General features: G+C 40.8%; 2 long non-coding RNA genes across 26 annotated transcripts in view; one reads left to right on the top strand and one right to left on the bottom strand.

Annotated features, from left to right (window-relative positions):
- Window positions 1–16602, top strand: part of LOC125636788 (uncharacterized) — a 409942-nt gene that overhangs the window by 351783 nt on the left and 41557 nt on the right. The window lies entirely within an intron of this gene.
- Window positions 8827–16123, bottom strand: LOC142072161 (uncharacterized). The gene is made up of 3 exons (XR_012668525.1): window positions 14408–16123; window positions 13010–13110; window positions 8827–9114 (listed from the first exon to the last, which is right to left on the bottom strand). It is a non-coding gene; the product is annotated as an uncharacterized LOC142072161 (long non-coding RNA).

Here is a 16602-nt window from a genome sequence, read left to right as displayed (position 1 = left end):
TTTGTGGTGATTCAGTTGTAAGCACTTTGATGCCATAATCAAAAAAGCATTGCTTCCATGTGAATTAGCTTATAAATGGGAGCATGCAACATTACTTACAGCCAAATTTTCTACAGTATTTAGGTGCTTAGTGGAAGTGCCTAATTCCCCAGTCTTTTAAGCACCTAAACACCCCTGGAAAATCTTGCCCTTAGATTATAATCAGAAGCCCCAACTCCTATGGAGTAAAACCAAATAAACCAGAACAAATTTTGTTCTAATCTGCTTGCCAATAAAAATATCATCGGAACAATTTTTCCCAGGGTATTTTCTTTTGAGACCTTGTACCTTAATTCTATTTTTGAGAACAAAACTTCTTTCTTAAACCAGAATGGACATTCTCACATTGTCCAAACTGCCTGAAAGCTGGCATACTCAATAAGAATCCAAAACCACAAAGATGCTTCCTTTGTCTCTTTTAAAGAGGGTTTCAATGTCCTGTGGCTTGTTCTTTTTTCTTTGAGCATCTATTCCCTCACCTGTTTTTTTTTTTTTTTTTAAGTAGAGATGGGTCATGGTCTGAATCACAGATCCCAGCATATGCAAACTTTGGGAGTACTAAAAGCAAAATTTGGATTCAGTTACAAGTTTTACAAATGAGCCTTATTATAATCTAAAACTCCAGATCTGAACATCCTCAAATAATAGGTATTCAAAATCAGAGTCTGGGTCTGAAATTGTGGCTTGGCCTTCTTTCTCAAATTTAATCATAAGCTATAATCGTTTGAAGGACTTTTCTTTTTGGGTGTGTATGTATGCACTTTATAGTGCATCATCAGTCTCCAACAAGACTCCATCACCATCTCCATCACCAGACTCCAACAAGATATTTTCAAGAGCTCTGGAAGCCTTTTGTAACAAAACATAAAACTTGTCTGGTTTGGAATTTCATTAATAAATCCTAACTTGTACCCATTGGCTTATAGTTTTGTCCAGGTTCAAACATTTCATAATCTAGATCAATGTGCAGGCAAATCTGGCCCTAATTTGGATATTAGGTAGAGATTCGCACAAGCCCAATTTAAAGAATTCTGGGGCTCTATGCACTATGGAGACTGCCCCATACCAGCCCCACATGCATCCCAGAAGCCCTGACATACATCTCTCCCCTCTCACTTCATAACCCACTAACAACTTGTTCCCAGTTCCTTACCCATGCCACCTTCGTGGCTACTCACCTTGCTCAGCGATCCACACCCATTCAAGGTTAGGGTGGCTCCTTTCAGTCCCAGACTTCCCACATTCACACTGCCCCACACCATTCAGGTTTGACCCTGTTGCTCCTCTGTCATGACAGAGAGTGGGTCAGGCCGAATTTGAGTGCATGTCATTATGATCTATTGCAACAACTACACAGTGGTTAGTCTGGGCTTGGGTTTGAACACACAACTTGTATTTATGCATGTAAATCAAGTAGCTAGATCTACATTTGCACAGCCTGGGTTTTCAGTTCACATACAGGTGAGCTTGCACAAAATGGGTGTTAGGGGGCTTATTCCTTCACCCACTTACTTCCCTGGTCCTTCTCGCAAGAACAGAGAGTAACAATACCTGAAGTCCAAAGGTGAAATTCGATGTTTATTGGGGTGAACTTCCAGCAAGCATGATTCTAGTTTCCTTCCTTAGTGTCCCCCTTCCCAGCTCTGACACCACAGAGCCTTACACCTGTGTCCTTGTTCCCATTCCTGCCCTTAGCCAAACATGATTCTAATTTCCTTACCCCCATTCCCTGTTCCGATTTCCCCCTTTAGCAAAACATGGTTCCAACTTCCCCACCCCCATTCCCTGTTCCCATTTTCCCTCCCCACACCCACCCACTCACTTCCTGATTGACTGCAGACTGTATAGTAAAACTTGAGTTCTGCTTAGCTATACCTTAACCAATCATTTTCCTGAAATTTAACTAACCAATCCTAACATATTGTAACATGATTATGTAACCAATTATATCCCACCACCTTAATTAGTTTACACCCAGCAAAATTAATTATACAGCAGACAGAGACAATCACAGAACCAGACAGAGATTATACAGACAAACAATAGCAAAGTGGGAACTATAATGACAAAACAATACAGAAGTGAGGATTTCACATCCCAGCTATTGATAAGTGAGTTCTTGCCAGACAGGATGCTATCAAACGAAGTTTCCTTTTACATCTTCTAGGCACTTCCCTTTCTCTGGAGGTGACAGGCATTATCAGGACAGGATTGTATTCCTAACAGCGCAATAGCACCTTCTTTATATGTGACTAGTTTGGAATGTGAGGATGTGACCGGTCGCTTCCCAGTTTATGGCTGCCTCTGTTGCTTAGCCAATGGCCCTAGCCTAAGAACAGGTCCTCAGACTGTCACAGTAAGAGAAGGACCTTACACTGACAGACAGTGATTTTGATTCTTTCTTTTATACCTCTAACTAGCCAAGTGATACACCTAAATTCTTAAAGTACAGGCCTTTGCAGACAGGCCTGAATATCTATATCCTAACAATGGGCAATTGTCCATAAAAAATTTGCCCTTCAATTTCAACATACATTGGAGTCTTCCTCTGTCAACAGCCTGCTCTGAGAATAACAAATAAAATGGGTTATGGTCTAACACATCGTATATGATTTTTAAAAAAACCCAAACCAATCACCTATTTTACATAAAACGTTTCTCGGAGCTATTCTACCATTTCACTGTATGATGATTCAAATGGCTTAAGCCTGAGATTTAGTGGTTGAGCTTTTTCTTATAAGAAAAAGAATAGATAAAATACATAAAGTTGTGCAATTTTTTAAAAATAATAATGAAGTAAAACATTTACCATCCTTCTAGCTGGTTATCCATCCATACAGCACTTCAAGGTCCTCACTGGAGTCTAGGCTTATGTAGGCACTTTAATATTGACTAAAAATACTTAAAATGTTTGTCACTCTTAAGTACTTTACCAAGAAAAGTTAACAAATGTTTGAAGACTCATCTGAGATTTTCATTTAAAACAAACTCATTCTTTAAGCACATCTTAGTTGACCTTTCATCTCTATTTTGGGTCACAGGGTGCCAATAAGGTACAATCTGTAGTAGTGAACAATGTAGAGCTGCATTGACACACTGGGAACTTTTGGAAGCATTGTTCCTCAGGGAGGCATGATGCTTCTTGGAATGCCTAGAAAGTGTAACTGAAGCCCTACCTTCTTAGGAGACCAACTTGTTCTGTTGCCAGGTGTGGAGTGGGGTGAAGACAGGGGCTTCCCTTTGCTAGACTTCAACAAATTTTATGCTTAGAGGACCACCTGCTTGTGGCAATTATAGCTACCCCCTGCATAGGGGGGCTCATTGGTGGAAGGATTATTAAGCAACAGCTGGACACTATGCGTATGTCTACACTAAAATTAAAAACCTGTGGCCAGCCTGGATCAGCTGACTCTGGCTTTCAGGATATGGGCAAAGGAGCTGTTTAATTGCAGTGTAGACATTTGGGCTTAGGCTAGAGCCCAAGCTCTGGGACCCTGTGAAGGAGGAGGGTCCTAAGGCTTGGACTTCAGCCTGAGCCTGGATGTCCACAAAACAATTAAACAGCCCCTTGGCATGAGCCAGCCTCAGCTGTCACAGGCCAGCTGTGGGTGTCTGATTGCAGTGAAGACTTATCCCATGGGACCACATAAATTTAATTAAACTTGTTTTAATCAAAGCTTCTAGTGTGTGTGAATTTTCTTTTCTCCCAACTGTTCTGATACAAATAATTCTGTCTACCCACTTTGGAATTTTACCTCATACTGTCATAATACAGTCATTTATTGCTACTTCAGGTGAGTGACATTTAATCAGATTTTGCTGAATTTACATAGCAGTTGAATATATACCATAGTAGGTAGAATTTATACTAGCTTTTATATCAAGAATGGGATGCTGAAGTAAAAGAGCTTGCTTTCCGTCTTATGGCAAGTTTTCTCATGGCCCTTCATTGAGGGGTTAAAAAGAAAGTAAATCCTTATGTTGCACATATTATAATGCTCACTCTATCATCCCTGTCAGGAACATCACAGATTACTAGAGCTAAGTGAAAAATGAAATCCCAGTCCTGCAGGATATTCAATATTTTTGAGATTTGTTTTCTTTTCCCAATGTGGCATGGAAAGTCTAAAAAAAAAAATTGAGAACAAAAAAATTGGAAATGAAGAAACATTTCATTTGAGATTGGCTTGAGATTACTCAGCATCCACTTAAGTCATTACAATGCCTTATGGAAGTTGCAGTTCAGATATCTCATGCACCCACTATAGATCAAACTACTTGGCCAGACTATGTCTTCCATGATAAACCACAGTTTCTCCCTCTTGATGAATTTCTTTGGTGCGCCCTGGGAGATGTAGTCCAGTTGGGCATAGTAAGTGTATGAGACACACAAACCACCATTCCCCTGAGGGGCTGTAGCTGCTCAATCAGATTCCCAGATTAGTTTGAACTGATCTCAACTGAAATATTTTGATTTGGGTCAACTTGGCTTGAAACAAAAGGTTTAGTTTCAATTTTCCCTGTAGCAAATTGAAAGAATTACACAAAACCAACATTTTCCTCCAGAAAATTTCAGTAAGCCACATTTTCTGTAGAGAAAAATATTAATGTAAAATTCCCAACCAGTTCTACTGATGGACAAATAAAGGTAATGGATAAAGCAATGGACATTGGTTAGAGTCATCCACAGCCCAGTTTTGTAACCCTTACTCTTGTTCATTGGCTTTCACACAAATAGTGTTATTTATCTTACTGGCTTACTGATGTGAATAAAAAGTAGTACTCAACACAAGTGTTGCAGAATCAGGTCCTCACTGAGTGTGTTACATTGCTATTATAGTCCACAGTACAATGGTTTGACTGATGACCGAAGCAGTAACCAGACATTCCAGCTGGTTTTGAATGCTATCAGCTGTATGCATTTGCAGAAAATGTTTTACCTGGAGCACAGCCATTTTTTCCTAAGTGTGTGTGGCAGGTGTCTTTCTTTACTTGTGGTAGTGGTCACTGTAGTGGAGGTGACAGAAATGCTAATGCCAGGCTAACAATCAGTGTTAAAAATAACACCCTTTCCCCATTTCTAGGCTCAAAGCTAAATCAGCGTGCTGTAGAAAGGTATGAATTGTTTGGCTGCTTGTCCATATGTTACCATAACATTAACTACTCTTTCAGCTTCACTAATTTGATGAAAAAGAAAAGGAGTACTTGTGGCACCTTAGGGACTAACCAATTTATTTGAGCATAAGCTTTCGTGAGCTACAGCTCACTTCATCGGATGCATACTGTGGAAAGTGTAGAAGATCTTTTTATATACACACAAAGCATGAAAAAATACCTCCTCCCACCACACTCTCCTGCTGGTAATAGCTTATCTAAAGTGATCACTCTCCTTACAATGTGTATGATAATCAAGTTGGGCCATTTCCAGCACAAATTCAGGTTCTCACCCCCCCCCACCCCACACACACACACAAACCCACTCTCCTGCTGGTAATAGCTTATCTAAAGTGACCACTCTCCTTACAATGTGTATGATAATCAAGGTGGGCCATTTCTAGCACAAATCCAGGGTTTAACAAGAACGTCTGGGGGGGGGGTAGGAAAAAACAAGGAGAAATAGGTTACCTTGCATAATGACTTAGCCACTCCCAGTCTCTATTCAAGCCTTAGTTAATTGTACCCAATTTGCAAATGAATTCCAATTCAACAGTTTCTCGCTGGAGTCTGGATTTGAAGTTTTTTTGTTGTAAGATAGCAACTTTCATGTCTGTAATCGCGTGACCAGAGAGATTGAGGTTTTCTCCGACTGGTTTATTTCCATAAAAAACCCAACAATTATTTAAGTGTCAACATTTGCCAATCATTGCCAAAGAAGTCCTACATATATGTAATTCTAAATGTAAGGAAATGTATGGTAATCTCATATACAGTGGTGTCACACTCTGAGGTGCTAACCATATTAATGAGGGGTTGTCACGACTTGTCCTGTAATCCTGAGTGTCTGAAAATGTTTTGCTGTGCCAGCCAGTATACAAGCATGCACTAAGTGTGTTAAGAAGGTCTGACTCAGCAACTCTGATTCCAGCATCCAGTCTACAACACAACAACCCCACTCTAATCTCTGTCACCCAGTTACCTTATGCAGAGGTGATCCCCACACACTCGCAGTCTTGAGTTTTCCAAAAATGGTGTGCTGGGAAATATCTATCCCTTTCCAGGACCATTTAGTGGCATTATAAGGTTTCTAAAGAGACAAAATGTATAGCTATCATAGCAATCACTTTAAGTCAAACACAGCACTGGCATGGGTTAGATTAAAAGTAAAACAAGTTTATTAACAGAATAATATAGGATTTTAAGTAAGTTCAACTATAAAGGGTAGATTTAGAAATGGTTATAAGCCTTTGTTCAAGGCAGTTTCCTTAACAATCTATCTTCCAGCAATATGGCTGACTAAAAGGTCCAAAATGCTTGGTTGCTTTGTCATCATAGATTCCTTGCCCCTCTCTTTTTATAGTCCAATGAACATTGGAAATGGATTCTTCTGAAGATTACCCCCCACCACACGCACAATTTCATTCAAGCTGTGAGGAAGGTAACATGGAGTATGCTCATGAAGGAAGTTTTCATGGTGGTTTCTTCCCCTGGTGGTATTTGCTAAAATGCAAAATGATCTGTTTCCTAAAATCTCTTCCCCCTGGCATGTTGCTGAGTGGTTATTTCCTCCTGTTGTGGGTATGCTGTTCCTGTTTACCTTCTATGTAAATTGCATTACCATTGTCTTTCAATGTACCTGCGAAATACCTTTTAAGGTGGCAGAACCACATTCCTTTTTTAGGGTGGGGAACTTTAGTCCTGCCTGGCAGACAAGCCTTAAGAACATAATTCCCAATATGTTTGTAATTTTGATCTTTTCCTCTGTATATACACCAGGCAATAATATTAATGAGCAATATGATATTAGCTTTCTATTGATATCTTATATGACACACTTTTGATACAAGTTATGTGATTAATGAAGTGGAGTACACTGATCAGGTCAGGCCAGCTGAAACTTGCTGCCCACCCACTTCCCAATACCCAATAGAACCAGTGAGCCCCGGCCCTCTTGTATTGGTCACCATTAAAAACTTGCCACTTGCCAAATAATGCCTGAGATGATTATTGGAGATGGTCAAAAAAGAAATATTTTTTGCAACAAAAATTTAGCCAACATACTCTCCCAATTTTCATTGAAAAGGTCAAAAATCATTAGTCTGTTTTTGTCCAAATCTATTTATTATTTTTATTGCAACTGCACCCGTGGGTTCCAGCCAAGCCTGAGACCCATTGACACTATGTGCTCTATAAACTCTTACTTAGAGTATGTCCTGCCCCACCCCAATCAATGGGAGTGAGGTGCCTAAGTACTTTTGAAATCCCACTGGGAATCTGTCTGCATCTTTAGTATATAACTGCTGGGAACTGAAGCCAGATCTCTTGAATCTTTACAACGGCCTTAACCAAAAGATTGGCCTTCCTCTCTTAGACCCTCCTTCCTTTCTAGCTAAATAGCCTGATCTCAGTGTTTGCAGTAGTTTGGGTATTCCCTATTTAAAAAATAATATATTCCCCTCTGCAGGAGGAAACATGTTTAAATCAAGTCTGGCCATTTTTAAGGGTGACCAGTTCAGTACTGTGTGAATGTGTTGGTAAATGCTGATTCTTTAAAATTAAACACACACTATTCTTCCTTTCAACTGTTATGTCTTAATTTTAAAGTATCCAATAGTGTGCTAGCTATATTCCAGAATGAGGAAAAAGGCAAAGTCCCTTCCTTGAAGAGGTTAAAATCTAATGGCTAGATTGTGACTTTAGACCCAGTCCTGAGCAGGTATGTGATGGGGTGTGCACTCCATACTGGCCCTGTAAGAGCTGAGTTGGACCAGGTAGGCCTGGTCAGCTAATTTGTCTGCAATGGGTGGGGGAGCTTTAGGCTGGAGGCAGCTAATTAGAGATAAACTCACCTGTGAGAGACAGGCAGCCTCCTATAAAAGACAGGAAAATGGAAACGGAAGGGGGTAGCAGGGAGAAGGCTGTAGTTACTTCTTGGGAGAAGGGAGGTGTATTTGAGGGGCTAAAGAGACAATTTGCCTAAAGTTACTCTCTGGGAGGAGGCAGTGAAGAGACTGGCAAACCCAGAGGAGTAAGGAAGGCTAGTAGGCATGGAACTGGCTCAGAGAAAGGCAGCAAGGTGCAGGGAATGGATCTTAGATGCTGTGTAAAGAGTTCCTGAGCCAGAATCCAGAGTAGAGGGTGGGCATATGTTCCCCTGCCAGCTACTGTGGAAATGGCGACATGAAGCAGGAGGCTGCTGGAGAGCAGGAATCTTGATCCACTCCACTGAGAAGGGGTGTACCTGGATTCCCGGGGGAACCAACTGAGGTCACTCAATTAGGGTGAACTGCAAAGAATGGGGCAGACAATCCCCAAAGCTGGTGGATATTCCAATTCTTAGATTTACCAAGCCAGCACAAAACAGCTTCTATAATACCTTACTGGTTACCCAGAAGCCAACCACACAGTTCCCTTAAAGCAACCCAGCCTTAGGCCTCCACCCAGACACTGAAGTCAAGTATGATGAGGATTACTGAAAATCTTATTCATCATATACGAAAGTTCTACCAACCCCAAAGGATCAGACACATTACCTCTCAGGTTAATGAATATTCCAGATCTTACCCAAATACACACTTACAGCCAATTCTTATTAACTAAACTAACATTTATTTTAAAAAAAAAGGAGAGAGAGAGAGTATTGGTTAAAAGATAAGTATACATACAGACATGAGTACAGTTTGAGATCAGATTCATAGTGGAGATGGTGTGCTTTGTAGTTCCAAAGAGTTCTTTCAGATTTAGTCCATGGGTTATAGTCCAATGTTCATATTCAGAATATTCCATTTTAGGACTAGAGATCTCAATCTTGGGCTTAAGCTTTCCCTGCATGAAGCATCAAGCAGATCTGAGATAAAAAGGATCAAGACCCCAGACATTCTTATGCACTTCCAGGTCTTCCTTGACAGCTCGGAGTCCCTAGGCAAACAATAGGCAATCGTGGATACTTTGAAATGGACCTATTTCCTAAACATTACTGGTAATAAGCTACATGTATTAACATAAGGCAGTTGCCCATTTTCCCACCATTTGCAGATGATTTGCTATACATTTCAAAGAGAGATGAATACAGTGATGTTACTATGTTTACAGTTCATCTAAATGTTAATATGTCCTTTTGATCTCTGAATCAATTGTTATAGTGACAGACAGGAACTGTCTGTTTACATGGCTAACATCCTACAAGATATAAGTACACACATACAATTAGTGTCACCTCCAATTTTCTAACAATACAGGTTTGCATTTCAAAGTTCTATCCTATCTAGCATGGAATGGCTCTACCTTTCATATATGTTTTTTAACATGTCTCTAATGGTTGACTTCGGGCCATTTATCCTGAAAGCTGCTTAACCCTTTCTGGCCAAGTGTCACACTTGATATAAGATTTGTTGCAATTATATAACATTGGTAGCAACCATGATTTTGCACGGTCATATTTTAATCAGATAATGTCACAAGGGGAAACCACAATAGTGACATGGCTGGATGGCTGAGTCACAGAGAATAGCTGCTGTTCCTGAGAGCAAGAAAGGGGCTTCAGAGCAGAAACTGATGGGGTGTAACTGCTAAAACTGCTCCAGCAATACTTAGAGCATCCTATCATAAGGTATAACTTCCATAAGTAGCCCCAGGAGGCTTTGTAACTTGGAGACACCCTCTGTAAATCACAATTCCTCCCCTGCTTTCTTCTCTCTGTGATGGGGGTGGTAATTTGTTATTGTCCTATTCCAACCGTAATTTAGCACATGTGCACGGACACTCCTGCCCTTCTGCCAGCTCAGTATATTTGACCGCTAGCTGACAGTGGCAGGGCTCTGGAAAGGGCCATACCACACAGATAACAATATCCTCTGTCTCAGAAGAGGGGAGAAACCAAAGAGAATGCTAGCTGTTTGCAGAGCAAACTAAAAAACAGAGGGTTGGCAGTGAGGTCAGAGGCATGACAGGAGTGGGCCTGTGCTGAGAATCCCAGACAATATTTATCATTCCAAAAAGATTCAAGGGAGTCAGTGGATGCTGCCCAATGGAGGTCTGCCCAGATGTGTGAACAGTCTCACAGATACAGAGCCTCCTAATCAAGCTGTTGGCAACCCCTCAGAAGTACTGCCCTGGGAGAATGGGCAGTGAATCCAAAGCTCCACTGCTATTCTCCACCGTTCCCCCCACTCTCTGCTCATGTGCTCTGAGTTAACAGGAAGCAGAACTATAATAACCAAACCCAAAGTCCAGGTAGCCTAGGAAGGAGCATCAGAGGAGTTCTTAATTACCTTATCTCCCTTGAGCAGCCACATAGCCCAAGGCACAACCTTGCCTCACTGTTAGAAATTATGCAACAAAATAAAGAAGTCCAAAGCAGACTGCAAAGAGTTACCAAGGGATCTCACAAAACTGTGTGAATGGGCAACAAAATGGCAGATGAAATTCAATGTTAAGTGCATACAAATGCATATTGGGAAACACAGTCCCAACTATACATACCAAATGATGGGATCTAAATTAGCTGTTACCACTCAAGAAAGGTCTTCGAGTCATTGCAGATAGTTCTCTGAAAACTATCCGCAATGTGGTTCCACTCAGTGTGTCCAGCAATCAAAAAAAGCGAGCAATGTTAGTAACTAAGGGAGAGATAAGAGAAAATATCATAATGCCACTATATAAATCCATAGTATGCCTTCATCTTGAATATTGTCTGCTGTTCTGGTTGCCCCATCTCAAAAAAGATATACTAGAATTGGACAACATACAGAGAAAGGCAACAAAAGTGATTAAGGGTATACAACAGCTTCCACATGAGGAGAGATTTTAAAAGGCTGAGAATATTCAGCTTGGAAAGGAGATGACTAAAGGAGGGTATGATAGAGATCTATAAAATCATGAATGGTGTGGAAAAAGTGAATAAGGAAGTATTATTTATACCTTTCATGTAAAACAAGAACCAGGGGTCATGCAATGAAATTAATAGGCCCAACCTATTAACTGAAACAACTAAAAGGAAGTACTTCTTCACACAACACACAGTCAACCTGTGGAACTTGTTTCTAGGGGATGTTGTGAAGGCCAAAACTATAATTGGATTCAAAACAGAATTAGACACGTTCATGAAGGAAAGGCCCATCAATAGCTATTAGCCAAGATGGTTAGGGATGTAACCCCATACTTTGAGTGGCCCTAAGCCTCTGACTGCCAGATGCTGGGACTGGATGACAAGGGATGGGTCACTTGATAATTGCCCTGTTCTGTTCATGCCCTTTGAAGCATCTGGCATGGGCCACTGTTGGGAGACAGGGTACTGGGCTAGATGGACCATTGGTCTGACGTACTATGGCCGGTTTTATGGTCTTATTCAAATGTTTTTGAAAACTTATGGGCATCACTTGAATAAAAGAAAACAAGCAGAATTTAGCTTACAGTGTAACATTTGGCTTTCAATCCAGTGAAGTACTCCCTCCTGCTGTCTGTGACTGTAATGAGCAAGAATGGCTGGAAGATTATAATTAACAAGAGAGATGGAGCTCCTACTGTATATAATGGAAATAGGATTTTAATCAAATAATTAAAAAACAGGTCCAGCAGTTATTCAATGTATTTACCTTTACGTCTAATTAGGTTGTTTTCCTACACTGAGTTTTTGAGAAACCAGTATAGTGTGCTTTTATGGATTTATTAAAAGAATAAACAAACAAATATAAAGCAAAGCAAATATGACACTAATTTACTTCTAATTTCCCTAAACTAATCAAATATAACACAATTCAATGATCAGATTAACAGCACATTTGAAATTGAATCAGTAGATCAAAGGTTCAATGTATCTGGCTCACCAGTTACTACAATGAGTAGTTAAATCAATGTATAAGGTTAATACAAGAATTACTTTAGTACTTTATAGGAAAGTTAAGGAAGAACATATTTCTTCTAATCTAATTTAGATTAAGAGTCTGCAGTTGACTCTTGCCTTTGTTTTAAGGAAGTACAACACTTAGAATGACTTCTTAATAGTTTAAATCTTCGCAATTTGTTCCACCTTACAATTTCTGTTAGACTCTGTTTACTTAGCTTATTCTCCTTCCCAAATTAATTCAATGTCTGCATCATTCTGAAACTCTTACAAAGATGCAGAAGTCAGGCTGTTATAGCAGCTTTGGAATAACACACTATTAACCCAAATTAATCTCTTACTAATTAGATAACTGATTTGTGGGGGAGGCGGGGTTAGTGTCTAGCTGGAGGAATGGTGAGTGACACACAAAAATACATTTCTAATGGAACGGTGAATTCAGAATGCTCTGAATACAATGCAAAAGCACACTCATGTTTTCTTGGAGTCTCTAACTCTTGTGATTCGTCTTAGCTGCAAATTAGTCCTGATGTTGCAAATATCATCATCTTGCTTCACACGCAGAAGGTGGTTCGTCTCTTCTCTCTCTTAGTTGTGGGCTTCAGAGTTAGGGTCTTTCATTTTTCCTCTGGATGGCCAGTCCAGAGGAAAAATGAAAGAGAGCAAGATAGAACTTCAGGTGGTAATGCGGGGGGGCCCACTCACACCAACTTTCCTTCCATATGGTTAGACTCTTTTGTAGGGTTCAGTTTCCCCTGGGTCTGCCTCAGAGACCACCTTGTCCAATTATAGATTCCAGAGTGCTGGCTCATCATGGACCAATAATTTGGTATCTCAATCTGAGATGGACATTTTCTTGCAAGATATCCTGCCTACAAAGAGCAGGTTAGAAAGTGTTGGCAACAGACATCAGGCTAATGGAATAACGCTCATTCTCATAGTGCTAAATATAATTAATGGCTCGTCGATTACCCTTTCACACACTTCCACTCCTTCCTTATAACAAGTGAAAAGAGAGTCAGGGAGGGACCAAGCCCATGGTGAGTGCATGGCTTACTTCTGTGCCTTTTCACCTAAAATCAAGATAAAGACATGGAATGTGTCATTGCATCAAGGTGGAAGGTGTCGATATTCCATTTGTCCCACTGCCCCTTGTGTAGTATAGTGCCCTGCACTTTCTTTCGTACGGGCATACCACACCTATTCCAATTAGTGTTCCAGACTTCCCATTATATTAGGCCCAAGAAGGTTGGGTCTGGGTTGTCTAGTACACTGTGGGGTGGGGAGAGCTTACTACATTACTTATAGGTTATAATTAGTCGCTGTTTTCAAGGGGGTTGTGTCCCCCTTGATCGTTTCCATATGCAATGTAACACACAAATACAGTTAAGAATACACCAGCTGCTATAATAAGCCATAGCAACACCAAGAGTTCTGACCACTGCAGTATGGTCCAACATCCAAACCACCACCAAAACACTGCCTCTCCTCCTTCAACAGGGTCACAATCTTAATGTGTCCAGTTGCTGGCAGTTGCAACAAGCTGCCCCTACAGATTTTGCATGCTTTTTTCCATATCATAATTTAATTGAATGTCCACAGAGAAATGGGTTATTGTCCAAACCAACTTAACCACTTGGTATGGAATCAGGCAGTATGCACTGGTTTGATTATTTAAAGCAATAAGATTCACAGATCCATTTGTGTACCAAAGTTCAGATAGCCACGTTTAGATTTGTGTAGTTTGGTTATGGGCTGGTGTAATTGTGCCCCCTAGTAATATGTACATTCCCAGCAAAACACCTCATACACTGTACACCCAATTGTGCACCCCTTGCCATAGGCCATTGATCCTGCTCCTCCATAGCCATAGGAGAGGGGCACATCCAAACATCTTCTCTTGATTTACACCATTTTACACACCCTTCCATTGATTCCCAGTGAGCTCCTCCGCTTCTCATTATTCCCATAGGGCTTGTGGGGAACACCTTAGTTGCCGTTCCATTTCCACATACCATGGTAGCTATTACACAGGTGCTAGCCTCCTAGTTGAGCATTTTGCATTCCCATACACATCTCCCCTGCTAGGTCAGCCTTTTGAAGCCACCCCACCCACATCATGAGGTTTTCTGTTAATTAAAACAAAACAATGCTAGCAACAAGACAAACACCACAGACAAACAACACAAAACATAGATCCATGCTATTATAGGTTATTCTTCTGCTTCGCCAGCTTGCTTGTAGAGTGTCTGAAAAACAAAAGAAACAATTTCTACCCCCCCTGGTGGGGACACATTATCGCTTAATAATAATAATACCACTTCCTTTTACCAATCTCCTGGCTAATTGCAGGAAAACTAGAAGAATTACCTCCAGGCTAGTGAATTACCCCATTCACTGGTCATTTATGAAATTCATGCGGTGGTGTACCTCAGTTTCCCCTCTTGTACAACAGACCAGGTTTGCAATAGTTTCTCTGCTGTACCAAGCTTTAAGTTTATTCTCAGGTAATAGCTGAGAGACAGCTAGTAGCTGGTTTGCTGATCAGATGTATTTATTATTTGCAGGTCCTTTGTGCTGCTACTTATGGGCAGTTCTTCCCTTTCTGCATCAGCTAGGTAACTGCATCCACACAGAGGCTTTCTGGCTTGCTTTTGGATCCAAAGCCATGAGCAGCTCAGAGACTGTCTTAAAAGGGAAACATTTTACTTCTACCAGAGTTCTGATTACTTTCCACTTTCATCTCCTGCTCCAAAATACACAGAGATCTGAAAAAGAAAGCACAACCTATTGTGGCTCCTTTTGGGGCCCTAATAGGATTTTAATTAAGTACCATGTTTTGTTTGTATTTATTTTACCCCTTCTCTAATATACACTGCACACGTCCTGGGAAAATGCACATTCCTTCCATAGTTTAACCTCCATAACATTATATTAGTCATATTAATTTTACACAAGGTGTAACTGCCTCCCCCGTGCCCACAGAGTTTTCATGCACCCCCACCAAAGCGACAGTTCAATCCCCCACAAGACTCTGTTTCCATCCTTGCTTCCCTTTTCCTTTTCTTTTTCCTGTGCACAGACACAAAATTCTCTTTTGCCTAACATCCCTTGCACTGCGATTACTCTTTTTTACACAACTGTACCCTGATTACACTCCCATCTTGTACAATTAGAGACAGCCATGGGCAGCCAAGTTAAGTTCCAATAGAAACCCATTACATTCCTTTAGTGATTTTGATTACATTACCCAATAGTCAAATAATTTTGATCAGATTATCTCTCCGCCTGCCGCCTGCAGCAACCCCTTATAGACCATTTCTGTGGGAAAAGGGCCCATTTTCCCTCAGAATAGCTGTAAAGGCTTCTGGGGACAGAAGCATAGTGGTGGTAGTAGCCACTCTACCTGACCCCCTTGGATAATTTAATGTGACTGCACAGAGTTGCACATACAGTTACATTTATATAACTGGGTTTTATCATTAAACAAAAACTCCCTTCTTGTCACACCACAACTGTTACCTTTTAACATTTCCACAACTTCCAAATGTTTACTTTCCTCCAAACGTTGTATTATTACTTTTTGCAAAAAGTATTTGTAACTTTTCACTCACTTCTTTAAATCACTTACTCCTACATTTAGTTTTTTAAGGTTGTGCAATTTGTCTGTAACAACTTAGCCACCAAGTACAATTATTGATACACAGCTGCCTTAACCTGTGCTGTCTTTACCCTGAGACAGTTCAAAAAGGCAGTAAAACATTTGTCTCCATTGTTACCCGTGGATCTTTTACTTTTTATTTCCACTCCAGTGGAATACAGCAGACCTCCGTCATACTTTGTCCAAAATAACCATAAACATTTTACATAAGTATCCAAAGTACTCTCAATTAAAACTTCAGAAAAACAAAAGGGTGGAAAGGCAGGGGAAGAGAAGGGGAAGAGGTGTAAAGAAACCAATTACGCCTATCAGGTCAGTTTAAAGTATAGGCTACCAGCAGCAAATTAAGCAAACTGAGAAAAAGAAGAAAAGGATATAGGTAGCTCTGAGCCAAGAGGAGGCTCCCTGGGTTGAAACAGTTGGGAATCCTTACCCCCAGGCCCCAGATTTTCATCCTGGCTCCGGGAGAAGAGTGGGGGTTGTTACCTGCTCCTGCAAACCCTGCCATTTTTTAACTTTGAAACTTTTTTTTCTCTCCACTCCCCCAGGACCAAGTCACAGCTCCAGTCTCTAAAGGTAGTCTGTTAACTCTGCTTTTGACTCTAAACCCTGTTGTGCCAAATCATCTTTAACCACCCCTAACTAATTTACAACCCTTCAGCAGCCCTCGCTGAAGCACCAAACTTGAAAGATTCCTGGCAGTTTCCCATAATGCTGCCCTTACTTCAGACCTCTCACAAGTGGACTGAAGTGCCTCCTTTCCCTGGAAGGCATCCAGTCCTCATGGGTAGGGACCTTCTTCCACTACCCATATACCAAAGGAGGGTGGGCCCTCAGCCACCCCCCATCCCTCTAGGTCCCCTAACACTGCCTCCATTTCCTTTTTAATCTCATCCCAGGTTGA

This window comes from Caretta caretta, chromosome 5 (genome assembly GCF_965140235.1).
Source record: "Caretta caretta isolate rCarCar2 chromosome 5, rCarCar1.hap1, whole genome shotgun sequence".
Classification (NCBI taxonomy): domain Eukaryota; kingdom Metazoa; phylum Chordata; order Testudines; family Cheloniidae; genus Caretta; species Caretta caretta.
The sequence above is the reverse complement of the archived record's forward strand: the minus strand, read 5'-3'. Positions and strand labels throughout refer to the sequence as shown.